Source organism: Somniosus microcephalus, chromosome 3 (genome assembly GCF_052327205.1).
Source record: "Somniosus microcephalus isolate GS21.2 chromosome 3, FLI_Smic_1.0, whole genome shotgun sequence".
NCBI classification, from domain to species: Eukaryota; Metazoa; Chordata; class Chondrichthyes; order Squaliformes; family Somniosidae; genus Somniosus; species Somniosus microcephalus.
The window spans coordinates 303,032,014-303,046,164 of NC_140989.1; positions in this window are offsets into that span (position 1 = coordinate 303,032,014).

Below are 14,151 nucleotides of genomic sequence, written 5' to 3' on the forward strand. Positions count from 1 at the left end.
CTCATGGGTAATGGAGTCTTAATATACATACAGCTGGGTAGTGTAGTCTTATACAGCTCTACACAGCTCTACGGCTCCACCTAGTGTCCACTATAGAATGACATGTTATTGATCATTACATCCCCCTTTCTTTGAGGTTTAACAAAATTAATATCAATCAACTTTCAAGAAAACAATAAAGATAATATCAGTAACACTTTTGTTAGTGCTCTATAAACATAAACATTTTCAAAACAGTCAACACATTTTCAAAGCTTTACATTGTACTCAAAGATTAAGTCTATCAGGCTTTTTTACTTCACGTGTGGATCTTCTCAACACGGGTAAGTCTGATGTGTCTTCATGAGATTGTTCTGGCGGTGAATGACAAGATGCAGTTGCGGCATTGTCATCAATCTGGTCTTGAATAGTCTCTTGTGTTTTTAGGAGGGAATGGCGGTTCCTCCTGAGAATCTGTCCTTCCTCAGTTCTAACAGTGTATGACCTTGGTCCTACTTCCTCAAGAACTGTAGCTTTCCTGTTCCATGCATCTGGATCCTCAATCCTGACAACATCATCCCTTGTCAATTGGTGTTTCTGACATGTCTCACATTTGCCTATCATGTTCTCAATGTCCTTATTTATGCCAGGCCAATAAACAGTGTCTCTTGCTCTCCTTTTGCATTTTTCAGTTCCGAGGTGTCCCTCATGATTCCTTTTGAGCATGTCTTGAGGTAGAGCCTGTGGAATGACTATTCTGTTCTGTTTTAGTAATAGTCCACTTGCGACTCTCAATTCTGACCTTATGTGAAAATATTTTGTACAGGAACCTTTTGGCCAACCATGATGAATGTTCTCTATTACTGTTTGTAATACTGTATCTTTTACTGTTTCTTCTGCTATTTGCTTTGATTTTGTGTCTGACACGGGCAGCGCAGCAGTGACCATACTTACATGAACATCCACGTCTTCTTCAGTAGAGCTCACATGACTCATTGTGGGTGCTCGGGATAGTGCATCTGCTAACATTATGTATTTGCCTGGTGTGTAGATCAGTTCAAAGTCATATCTTTGCAGCTTCATCATGAGTCGTTGAATCCTTGGAGACATCTCATTCAGGTTTTTTTTTATGATGGCAACCAGAGGGCTGTGGTCTGTCTCAACTGTGAAGGTGGGAAGTCCATATATGTAGCCATGAAACTTTTCTAGTCCAACTACCAAGCCTAGACATTCCTTTTCCATCTGGGCGTATCGACACTCAGTATCAGTCATAGACCTGGAGGCATAGGCAACAGGCTTCCAATCTTCACCCTCTGCTTGTAGCAAGACCGCACCTAGGCCATCTTTTGATGCATCCATTGACACTTTGATTCTTTTTGTTGGGTCAAAGAAGGTGAGTACAGGTGTGGTTGTCAGCACTGTTTTGAGGTTTATCCACTCTTGTTCATGTCTTTCTGTCCATGTGAACTCATTTGTTTTATGTAGCAGGTCTCGCAGACAGGCTGTCTTGGCTGACAAGTTAGGAATGAACTTTCCAATGAAGTTTATCATCCCCATGATGCATAGCACTCCTTTTTTGTCAGTGGGTCGGGGCATTTTGAGTATGGCGTTTACTTTTTCCATATCTGGCTCTATACCTTTACCAGATAGATTATCTCCTAGGAAAGTGACTTCCTGGATGCCAAACTGACACTTGGCTTTGTTGAGCTTCAGTCCATCCTGGCGTATGCTCTGTAGCACTTTAGTCAGTCTCTCATTGTGTTCTTTCAGTGTGGAGCCCCAGATGATGATGTCATCAACATAGACCCGAACTCCTTCCAGACCTTCAATTATGTGTTCCATCGCTCTATGAAAGATTTCAGATGCAGATATTATCCCGAAAGGCATTCTGAGGAAACAATACCTGCCAAATGGTGTGTTGAAGGTACAGTATTTGGTGCTCTCTTCATCCAGTTTTAGTTGCCAAAATCCTTGTGAGGCATCGAGCTTTGTAAAGTATCTGGCACCTGACATTTCACTGGTGATTTCTTCTCGCTTGGGAATCTGGTAGTGTTCACGTTTTATGTTTGCATTTAAGTCCTTTGGATCCATGCATATTCTTAGATCATTGTTCTTTTTCTTTACACATACCATGGAGTTAACCCAGTCTGTTGGCTCTTCGACTTTCCTGCTGACTCCTAGTGTGGTCATTCTGTCCTGTTCATTCTTGAGCCGGTCACGCAGGGGTGCTGGAACTCTTCGTGGAGCATGTACCACTGGCTGAGCATCCTCCTTTAGCTGGATCTTGTAAGTGAATGGTAGAACTCCAAATCCTTTGAACACATCCTGGAAATTATTCACTACAGAATCCATCGAGTCATCTGGTCTGATTATGGCACAGTTTATATGGTAGACTCTCTTGACCAGTTCTAAGTCCTCACAAGCTTTGTCACCCAGTAGTGAATCAAGTCTTTCAGCCACAACAGAAAACATGAGATGATGCACTTTGTCTTTGACTGTCACTTTAAGTCTGCATACACCTAAGCTATCTATTTTCTGTCCATTATAGTCCTTCAGTAGTACTGACTTTTTCTGTATTTTGGGCTTTTCTTTCATATTGTTAATGTCACTCATACTGATTAAGTTTGCTTTTGCCCCAGTGTCTAGTTTCAAGGTAACTAATGCTCCATTTACCTGCAGTGGGATCATCCATTTGTCCTCTTTTACTGCATTAACTTTATGTTCAGCATTGTCCATTTCTGAGGGCTGCACATTTTCTGTATCCTTTTTGATATTGTCACATGACACCGTTCCTACAAAAAATGTCTCACTTAAATCAGTGTCCTCAATTACATTAACTCGTTGCCCTTTCTTAGTTTTTACTTTTGAAAAGCATTGTTTGGCAAAGTGATTCTTTCCATTACACTTTGTGCACATTTTTCCAAACGCTGGGCATTGTCTTAACTGGTGTTTGTAACCACAGCGTTTACAATTAAAAATTTCATCCTCCGATTGCTTTTCATTTCTGTTCTGCCCACGTTTCTTCCCCTTGTAGGACACAGCACTGACAGTAGCATTATCACTCATTACAATCGCATCATTATTGATTTCACTGAAAGTCTTCGCGTGCTTTCGAGCTAGCTCGCTGGCTTGGCATATTTTCAGTGCATTTTCCAAATTTAGTTCGGTTTCTCTCAACAGACGTTCCCTGACTTTTTTATCATGAATACCAAACACAATCTGGTCACGAATCAGGGATAATTTCAGCTCAGAGAAATTACATGTCTGTGCTTTCAGTTTCAGATCAGTTATAAAGCTATCAAAAGTCTCATTTTGCTGCTGTGTCCTTGAACAGAACACGTATCTTTCATAGGTCTCATACTTTATGGGAGAGCAATGTGCATCAAATTTTTTTAGCCCATCTTCTAATTTTTCTCTGTTCTCCTCTGGATTAAATACAAATGTATTAAATACCTCTATCGCCTGTGGGCCTGCAACCGTAAGCAGCAACACTATCTTCCTTGCATCTGGCTTCGTACCGAATCCGATGGCTGCAATGTAGAGTTCGAATTGTTGTTTAAGAGTCTGCCAATTGTAGTCGATATTTCCTGTGAGTTTCAAACGCTCTGGTGGCTTCAAATTCTCCATGTCGCTTTTCACAATTTTCAGCAGATCTTCACCATCCTGGTACCATCTTATGTTCATTAATAAATAGACATTCTTATTATGAACACAGCTAGCTTTTGCTAGACACTTTTATTGAGCACATGTGGACTAGGTACAGTATCTGTAGAGGCATCCATCTTGACTGCTGCCTTGTGGGTAGCCTAGTGCCTCATGGGTAATGTAGTCTTAATATACGTACAGCTATATACAGCTCTACACAGCTCTATGGCTCCACCTAGTGTCCACTATAGAATGACATGTTATTGATCATTACAGGGGGTAGGGTCTGATGAGGGCAAAGCTCCGGGACCCAGTGGGCTGCAGCAATACCATGGGGATAGGGAAGCTTGGGGGCCATCTCCCCAGAGGGCGAGTAGGCAAGTGAGTCCTGCTGCACTGAACTCAGAGGAGGACCGCGTCATCGCGGAAATGAATAGCCAGGCCTTGAGCATACACACTGAGCTCATGCCCGAAAGCATCAATGGACTGGCTAGGAGTGTGGAGCACTCCACTGCAGCACAGGCTGATGCAATGCATCGGCTTAGTGCTGCAATTCAGTCATTGACTGGTGCCATCCAGTCTCAGACTGCTCTCATGCAGTCTCAGATTGATGTCACACAAGCACTGGCTGTTGCTGCCACTGGGGCCCCATTATGGAGGAGCAGTAGGGTGGGAAGGGGGGAAGTGCCCAGGGGATGGAGATCACCCTCGAAGGGCAAACAGTAGGAGGTCTAAATAAATGGTGGGAATGTTTGTAGTAAAGGTCGAGGTTCATGTGATTACATTTGTTTACAGTTTTGCCGTTTATCTCCATCTTGTGAGAACCAGTTCTGTTAGTTCATGATTTGTTGTGTTTGTTTCTAATTGTTTGTCCTGAATAAATGACATACACAGTTTGTTAAAGTAAAAGGTTGTTGTATTTAAAATGTACATTTTTGGCCTTTGCAATCATTCCAGCTTTGGCCGGCAATAGGGGGTGCGGGTTGCTTTCCATGATGTTGTTCTCCATGCCAGAAGCCATCTTCTGAGTAGGGGCCTAGAAGCGACTTCTTATCAGGCGTTTACGGACGGCCCTTGCAGTGGCAACATTGTGCGCCTCCCTCTCATGTTGGTGCTGCTGCTGACCCTCCTCCTCATCCTGCTCCTCCTCTTCCTCTTCCTCCTCCTCCTCCTCAGGTGGTGCACCAATCCCCGGTGGCATTGGCTGGGTCCTGAGGATTGCCAGGTTGTGAAGCATGCAGCACACAACTATGAACAGGGAGACTTGCTCAGGAGAGTACTGCAGGGCTCCTCCTGCGTGGTCCAGACAGCGGAACCGTTTCTTCAGCATGCCGATTGTCTGCTCAATTATGTTCCTGGTGGTGATATGGCTCTCGTTATACCGCAGCTTGGCAGGGGTGTTGGGGTTACGGAGCGGTGTCATCAGCCAGGTGCAGAGTAGATAACCCTTGTCCCCAAGGAGCCATCCACTTGGGTGATGTGTTGCCTGGGAAAGGTCTGGCACACCAGCCTAGCGCAGGATGAAAGCATCGTGGCTGCTGCCAGGATAGCGGGCATTGACGGCGAGTATGAGCTGTGTGTGGTCACAGGCCAACTGGACGCTTAAGGAGTGGTAGCCCTTGCGGTTTCAGAATACCTCTGCATTTTCATGCAGTGCTACATGCGTGCATTCAATGGTGCCCTGCACCATGGGGAAGCCCGCTATCCTAGCAAAACCACATTCGCGTTCATGCTGTTTGGCCCGGGTCATGGGGAAAGAGATGTACTGACGTCTCCTTTTATAGAGGGCATTTGTCACCTTCCAGATTCAACAATGGACAGTGAACTGGGAGATATTGGCGATGTCCCCAGTAGAAGCTTGAAAGGAGCCGCTGGCATAAAAATTCAGAGCCACTGTCACCTTCACTGCCACCGACAGTGACGTCCTGGTCCTCAGTTGCGGCTGCAGATCTGGTTGCAGGAGGTGGCAGAGCTAAGTGACCACCTCCTTGCTGAAGTGCAGCCTGCGCAAACACTGCTCCTCAGACAAATGAAGGTATGAGAACTGCTCCCTGAATAATCTCAAAGGGTAAGGCCTCCTGTGTAGAGGCCTGTTGGCCCTCCTCCCTCTGGCCATGTTTGCCACTCTCTCTCTGCGTCTCTGCTGCCTCCGATTCTGCAGGTGCAGGACGATGCCCCGATTCAGTACAGCCCCCACAGTTGCTGCAATGAAGGTCAAATCAAAATGAACCTGCAAAGTGCTTCTCAGTACCCAAAACTCCTTCACACAGCGTTGAATCTCTCCAGAAGTCTCTCACTCTCTCTCAGAATGCGTGGTGCAAAAATGTTGCCGACAAAAAAAGGCAGGAAGTGGCCGCCTTTAAATAGCGCTCCCCCAGCCCCTGCCTGACTGCGAAACATTCCACTCTACCTGTCGTTGCTAACGGCAGGCAGAAAAGCAGGGGGCGCGACTCACTATCCGGTCCGGGGCGCTACTGGGGCGTTGTACACTTGAATGTCATGATCTGCGGGCGCAGAAGATCGTGACGATAGTGTTTAATGGCGCCGCAAAATGTCTGGTCAATTTCGCGAGCGGCGCAAACATCGTCGCGCTCGGGCGCTAGTTGCTTTGCGCCCCGTTGGCGCCCTCTTAGGGCGCTAACGGGAGGTGCAAATCAACCGAATTTTCCCCCCTATGTCTATTATGCAAGCCATATAAAAACTGTATCAGAAACAATAAACACAAAAGTCATTTGTAACTAAAATAGAGGTGTAAAAAATAGAACAGCCAAATGTAAACATTGGTAATTATATCACCCACAGAAAATGCCTTTGGCAAGTCATATTTTTGCTTTTATTTGTGTGGGGGAGCAGTCAAGAAATTGTCTCCTCAGGGACAAGTCAATATTTTTCTAGTGTAATCTACTTATCTAGGTCATTCTTCTTTAGAATTTGAAACTTGTATTGTTTACCAATCAGAAGGGAGTAAAACATAAACACTAAGGCCACAAAATTCCTGTGCTTAGCGACACCTGTTAAGGCCGGGTTGAAGAAAAAAATGGTGCTCGCCACGCTTCAGGTGACTTCCGGTGTGGGCCGCGTTGATTGCCATATTGGGAAGGGCAATAGCGCGGCTGTTGCCTGCGTGCGCCGGAAGAATTCAAATGAGGCAGATCATGACGTCAGTTAAAGGGTAACCCTGACTTGATGCACAACCTGCCATTTTGGACGTCGCCGCTCCACTATAGGCCCTTTCCTGAGCACGCATAGCTGAACAGCTGCTTGACGGATCCCCCACCAGTGCTACTTAAAGGGCCACACGCAACTTTGAGGTAAGTTGCTTTTAGCTTTTGTATTGTTTCCTGCACAGTTTATTTGAGTAGTGGCTTGGTGTAAGACATTTAAAAAGTTGGTAAAGTGTGCAGGGAGTGCTGCTGGACGTTTACAAGGCTTTGGCTATTAAAGGAAGGCCTCTGAGAACACCAATAGTTGCAGACCCCTTTTGCTGCAGCATGATATGGAGATTTTGGCCTTTATTGCAAAGAAAATGGAGTATAAAAGTAGGGAAGTTCTGTTACAACTATACAGGACATTGGTGAGACCACACCTGGAGTACTGCGTACAGTTTTGGTTTCCTTAGTTAAGGAAGGATATACTTGCATTGGAGGCAGTTCAGAGAAGGTTCACGAGGTTGATTCTGGAGATGAAGGGGTTGTCTTATGAAGAAAGGTTGAGCAGGTTGGACCTATACTCATTGGAGTTTAGAAGAATGAGAGGTGATCTTATTGAAGCATATAAGATTCTGAAGGGGCTTGACAGGGTAGATGCAGAGTGAATGTTTCCCCTCGTGGGGGAATCTAGAACTAGGGGGCATAATTTCAGAATAAGGGGGCACCCATTTAAAATGGAAATGAGGAGGAATTTCTTCTCTCAGAGGGTCATGAATCTTTGGACTTCTCTTCCCCAGAGAATTGTGGAGGCTGGTTCATTGAATATATTTAAGGTGGAGATAGACAGATTTTTGAATGGTAAGGGAGTCAAGAGTTATGGGAAGCGGGCAGGGAAGTGGAGTTGAGGCCAAGATCAGATCAGCCATGATCTTATTGAATGGCGGAGCAGGCTCAAGGGGCCAAATGACCTACTCCTGCTCCTACGTTTTATGTCTTATGTCTAGATGGAGCAGATGCAGCAGATCAGGGGACAAGCAGCTCTCAGAGGGAGGAGGAGGAGGAGAAGGGCTCTCAGCAGGAGGCCTTACCCACTTAAGGCTTTTAGGGAGCACTTCTCCTATCTGCACCTAAACCCGGAGCAATTCGACAGCTCTGCTTCACCAAGGAGGTGGTCACAGAACTCTGCTACCTCCTGCAACCAGACCTGGCGCATCAGAGCAGGGCGACGACGATTCTGCCAGTCACGCTCAAGGTGACCGTGGCCCTCAATTTCTTCATCAGCAGATCCTTCCAGGCTGGAACAGGCGACATAACTAACATCTCGCAGTTCGCCATCCATTGCTGCATCCTGGAGGTCACAGAGTCTCTGTACGCTAGGAGAGGGGACTTCATTGTCTTCTCTCTCTCAATAGAGAGAAGCAGGAGGAGCATGCACATAGCTTTTCCAGGATATCGGGCAGGGCGCCATCTGCTGCACACATGTCTCTTTACGGGCTCCACATCTTAATGCTGGGATGTACTACAACCGCAAAGGCTATCACTCACTTAATATGCAGTCGGTGTGCGACCATGCCCAGCATATCATGCTGGTGAATGCCCGCTATCCTGGCAGCAGTCATGATGACTTCATCCTGCACCGGACCAGTGTGCCAGGAATATTGCTGCCACCATGTCAAACCCAAGGATGGCTGCTTGGCAACAAAGGATATCCACCTGGCTAATGACTCCCCTCCACAACCCGACCACTCGTGGCCAGCAATCATATAATGAGAGTCATGCTGTCACAAGAAGCGTCATCAAGCAAACCATCAGGGTCTAAAGCAACAGTTCCGCTGCTTTGACCGTTCAGGCGGAGCTCTCCAGTACTCACCAGAGTGGGTGTCCTATTTTGTCGTGGTCTGCCAAACCCTCCACAACGTGGCCATTATGAGGGAACAGCCCTTGCCGCCATGGGTTCCGCTACCACCTCAGGAGGAGGAGGAAGAGGAGGAACGGAGGAGGCAGACTGCCAATCCACATTCAGAATGGTGTATCCGTGAGCTCATCATCAGACTCCAGTTCCCGACTTAAAACCCAGATCCCCATTGCGCAACACTTCCCCACCTTGCCATTCCTCTGTCACGGACCATCACAGTGTCCTCTTGGCCAAAATCCTGAAATGAAAGCCAACACGAAACAAACATTTTAAACAAAATTAATCAATCAATCAAATGACACTTACTAAAGTCAACTAATCACCCTTATGCATTCCCTTAGTCTGCTACAAAGTGTTACCCCAGTGGCTGCAGCATGGCTGGTGGAAGGCTGCTGACTTTCAGTGGGCAAATGTAAGAAGTCACACAACACCAGGTTATAGTCCAACAGCTTTATTTGAAATCACAAGCTTTCGGAGCGCTGCTCCTTCAGTGGGCGAGATTGCACATGGCCTTGCAGGACAACCTCGAGCAGCACTGGGCCTAGAAGGACTGGCAGTAGCCTGCAGCACCTCGGCATGGGTGGCAGTAATCTGGGCTGGCTGGCTGACAGGCAACAGCAAGGTCACTGGCGGAGTGGCAGTGGTTGGAGTATGAATGCTGTCATCCTGAGAGAGGACAGCAGGTTCGTGCTCCACGAAGCCACTGCCACTCCCCCGGAACAGCGCCTCAGCAATCCTAGTGATCTGCTGGAGTACAGATTCCTGGACTGCTGTGACACCCTGCAAGCCCCTTTCAACACCAGTAAACCCAGTCTGTGCTTGTGTGGCAGCAAGCTGAGCTTTCATGAGCGGAGTCTGAGCTTGCTTGATACAAGTCTGAGCTTCCACTACAGCACTAAGCCGTTGGGTTGCTTCCGCTTGTGCTGCAATGAAAGCTGAGACATTGGCCATCAGACACTGCACCCTGGTTGGGTCCACAAGTGATCTAATGGAGGTGGCCATCATTTCCATCCTGGAAATCATGGTCTTCAAGCCCTGTGCAAAGTTGGTGCCGGACTCCTCCATGCTCCTCGACAATAACAACAGGCTTTCCAGCAGTCCTAAGCAGTTCATTGTGCATGCCCATCAGTGATCTTCTGTAGGCCGCCCCATCGAAGTCCTCATCTGAGTCCTGTGCAGCAGAACTCATGTGAAACCTCGCCCTCCGGGGAGCTGGCATCTGTGCTACCCTTTCCCTCTAACCTGGCTGCAGCCCACTCATCTGGTGAGTCACCACGTGTAGATCCCATCTCCACACTACCTTCTAAGATCCGCACAGTGCCTGCGAGTGTCAAATCCAGTGACAGTGTCTCTTCTTCTTCAACAATTTCCTCTTCCACCACTGGCTGGACAACTTGGAGGTCTTGGGTATCTGAAAGGAGAAAGGCACAAGGTTCTGGTTGTGGTGAGGGGAGAGGGGCCAAAGCAAGATCTGCATGCTTACACCATCAGCAGTTTGCAAGTGAGAAGAGGTTGTGGGATGAGGGGGAGCTTGGAGGATGTGAGAAGGATGAGCATACCGTCATTTTGAATGTTCTCAACATCGCCGCTCACCACAGGTCAGTGACGGCCCCTCTAATTATCTACAGCACCATCTCTTCCATGGGGGGTGAGGACATGTAGCCTTTCCCGTCCCCCGCTGGTTTGCTGCTGCCCTCTCCTGTAATAAGCCACCTTGGCCTGCAAGAGAAAGGGAAGTGTGTCAATGAGTGTGCTGCAATTTGTTTGGGTGATGCACCTGTCGTGGTTGAATAGCTGACAGTGTGTGCATAGTGTGAGATGTGGGTGGAAGGCTTGCAGCAGTGATAAGTGTGTGTGGGTGAGGTGAAGCTTGGAATGTGAGTGTGCCTTGTGTTTACTAGAGATTGTTGGTAGGTGAATGATGGGGGTGTGGTGCATTGAGCAGTGTGTAAGGCTAGTGGTGCAGTTGGTAGGAGTCGGCTTTTGAAAATGCATTCACTGACCTTGACCATTCGTCTGAGGTCACTAAACTTCTTTCGGCACTGGAGCCACGTCCTGGGTGTGACACTGCTGCCAGTTACCGCTTCGACGATCTGGTCCCACATTCTTCTTACAGTGTTTCTGAAAGGCCTCCTGGCTCTCTGTGGGTAGAGGACCTCTCTTCGAGTGTTCATCCCTGCACAAAGACATTGAGTGCTGCGTCCGAGACCCTGGGTGCCCTTTCCCTGGCCTGTTGAGCCATTTTGGTTTGTGCTGTGTTAACATTTTTGATCACCAGAAGGCAGCTCACTTTTAAGAGGTGCAGATTTTATTTAAAAGGCGCAGACCAGCCTTAAATAAAGCTAGCCTTGCCCGAACATCACGAACTTTGGCCCCCTGCTGAGCGCACAGCCAGTCAGCAGCACGCAGCGCTGGGCTGTGCACTGCTTTCATGCAAAGTAGCAGGCAGCACAAAGTTTAATTGCTGCCTGCATTCCTTTCAACGGGTGTTGAGTCTGTGTTTTCCAAATGTAGTTATGCTGAATAACTGGACACAGACAACAGAATACTTAAACAGGTCTTTAGTAATTGAGGGTCAGGGCTGAGCTGAAATACAAACTGCTCCACAGGGTTTATATACCGGTGTGGTCACCACCGGTACTACAATATACAGGAGCCATCAGAAAGTAGTTCATCACCTTAAGGTAGTCTCTTAAGGTGGTACAGGTTACATACACTACAATTCCTCCCCTTTTAGCTTAACAGTGTACACCCCAATTTAAACATAACATATCTACAACTTTCATACAAAACTGTTCAAAGATTCAGTCTCTGAGGAGGCCTCCTGATCCGGGCCGGATAACGCCTTTCAGGGGTCTCTGGTTCTCGTTGCTGGGGTGACTCATCCATTTGATCTCTTATGGATTGAACATCATCATGTACGTTCGAGTCTGAGGTAGATGCTACAGGCTCAATAACTTCTTCAACTGGTGTCTCTGCCGTAGACATGGGGTCGACCCCTGTTCTCGATTCCACAAGTTGGTCAGCATGACGTCGTATTACGTTCTCACCAACGTCTACCGTGTACATCAAGGGTCCTTGTCGGGCACGAATTGTTCCGGATTGCCATTTATCATTCCTATAATCCCTGGCCAACACTGGTTGTCCTATTTCGAAACTCCGAGTGCCCTTGTTATTTACGTGCTGGAATTGTTTGTTTTCGACTTCCCTACGCACATTGGGTTTTAACAAATCCAATCGGGACCGCAACCTCCTGTTATAGAACATTATGGCAGGGCTTTGATTTGTCACTGCATGCGTGGCGTTTCGATATGCCATCAGGAAATTGTCCACCTTGTGTTGTAGTGGAATATGGTCTTCGCTCATGGCCTTTATCGCCTTTTTGAACGTTTGTACAAATCTCTCAGCCAACCCATTTGTAGCCGGATGATATGGGGCAGATGTATAGTGTTTCACCCCATTCTTCTTCATGAATTTCTGGAATTCTTCTGACACGAACTGTGGTCTGTTGTCTGAACATATTTGCTCCGGCAACCCATTCCTTGCAAATATGGTTCTTAGAACTGCGATCGTTTTCTCAGAGGTAGTGGTCGACATCTTAATCACTTCTGGCCATTTAGAATGTGCGTCTACCGCTATCAAAAACATGGAATCCATGAATGGACCTGCAAAGTCGATATGCACACGTTGCCATGGGGTTGAAGGCCATTCCCACGGATGCAGCGGTGCAATTGGAGGTGCATTTTGAACTTTTTGGCACCCTGAGCAGCTTTTAGTCAGATCCTCTATTTGTTTGTCGATACCTAGCCACCACACATAAGCCCTAGCAAGGCCTTTCATCTTGACTCCCCCCAGATGACCTTCATGCAGTTCCTTCAGAACTCTCTCCCTTAATTTAGGAGGAATAATCACCCTTGTTCCATACATCAATGTTCCTTGACATATGGACAGCTGCTCTCGTCTGGCTGAGAATGCCGGTAACAGTGGTTCGCCATGTGTTGGCCATCCCTTCACTGTCAAATCGTAGACCCGAGACAGTGTCGGGTCGTTTCTGGTCTCTCTCTCAATACTCGCATTGGTGACTGGTAAGCATTCGATGATGGTCGAGTGAAATATCTCGACAGGGTCAACTGCCGGTGCCTCTTCCGCTGTAGGTAGTGGCAGGCGCAACAGCCCATCAGCATTACCATGTTGCTTTGTACCTTTGAATTCGATATCATATTGATGTGCCCCTAGGAAAAGGGACCATCTCTGAAGCCTCTGCGCCGTCATAACCGGAACACCCTTCTTAGGGTTAAAGATGGAAACCAACGGCTGGTGATCTGTCAGCAGCGTAAACCTTTGGCCTTGCAGGTAATGGTTAAATTTCTTAACTCCCCACACGAGGCTGAGAGCCTCCCTATCTATCTGAGCATAGTTGCGCTCAGCGGAGGTCAATGATCTGGATGCAAACGCGACTGGCCTTTCCAAGCCATTTGGCAACTTATGTGAGAGCACTGCCCCGATACCATATGGAGAAGCATCACAAGCTAAACGAATAGGCAGCGTTGGGTTAAAGTGAGCCAACACTTCCTTAGAGGTGATCAGTGCCTTGCTTTTTTGAAAAGCCCGCTTACAGTCCTCGCTCCACTTCCATGGTACTCCCATTTGCAAAAGAGTGTTCAGCGGGTGTAACACAGTGGATAAATTTGGAAGAAACTTGTGGTAATAGTTAATCAACCCAAGGAACAACCTCAACTGGGATACATTTTCCGGAGCGGGAGCTTTCACAACAGCTTCGATCTTGTCAGGTGACTTATGAAGCCCCTCCTGGTCAATGACGTGACCGCAGTACGAGATTCGCTTCTTAAAGAACTCACATTTCTGGCGATTAACTCTGAATCCATATTCTTTCAATCTGGTGAGCACCTGCTCCAAATTCGCGAGGTGTTCCTTATCATCATCTCCTGTAATCAGAATGTCGTCCAGGTAGCATTGTGTGCCTGGAATTCCCTGTAATACCTGCTCCATGGCCCTTTGCCAAATCGCTGGAGCCGATGCCACTCCAAAAACCAGTCTATTATACCGATATAAGCCCTTATGTGTGTTGATCGTGAGATACTGGCGTGACGCTTCATCAACTTCCATCTGTAAGTACGCCTGTGCCAGGTCTATCTTGGTGAAGTGTTTCCCGCCAGACAGCGAAGCGAAGATATCCTCAATCCGCGGAAGCGGATATTGCACCGTGTGAAGAACCGGATTAACAGTGATCTTGAAATCGCCACAGATGCGAACCTTCTCAGGTTCCCCCGGCTTGTTGCTCAACGAACGCTTCATGACAGGAACAATGGGCGTGGCCCATTCGCTCCAGTCCACCTTTGACAGTACTCCTGAACGTTCTAGCCCTTCCAGCTCTGCTTCCACCGCAGGTCGTATCGCATAAGGTACCGGTCTGGCTTTGAAAAATTTTGGGTTTGCATGTTC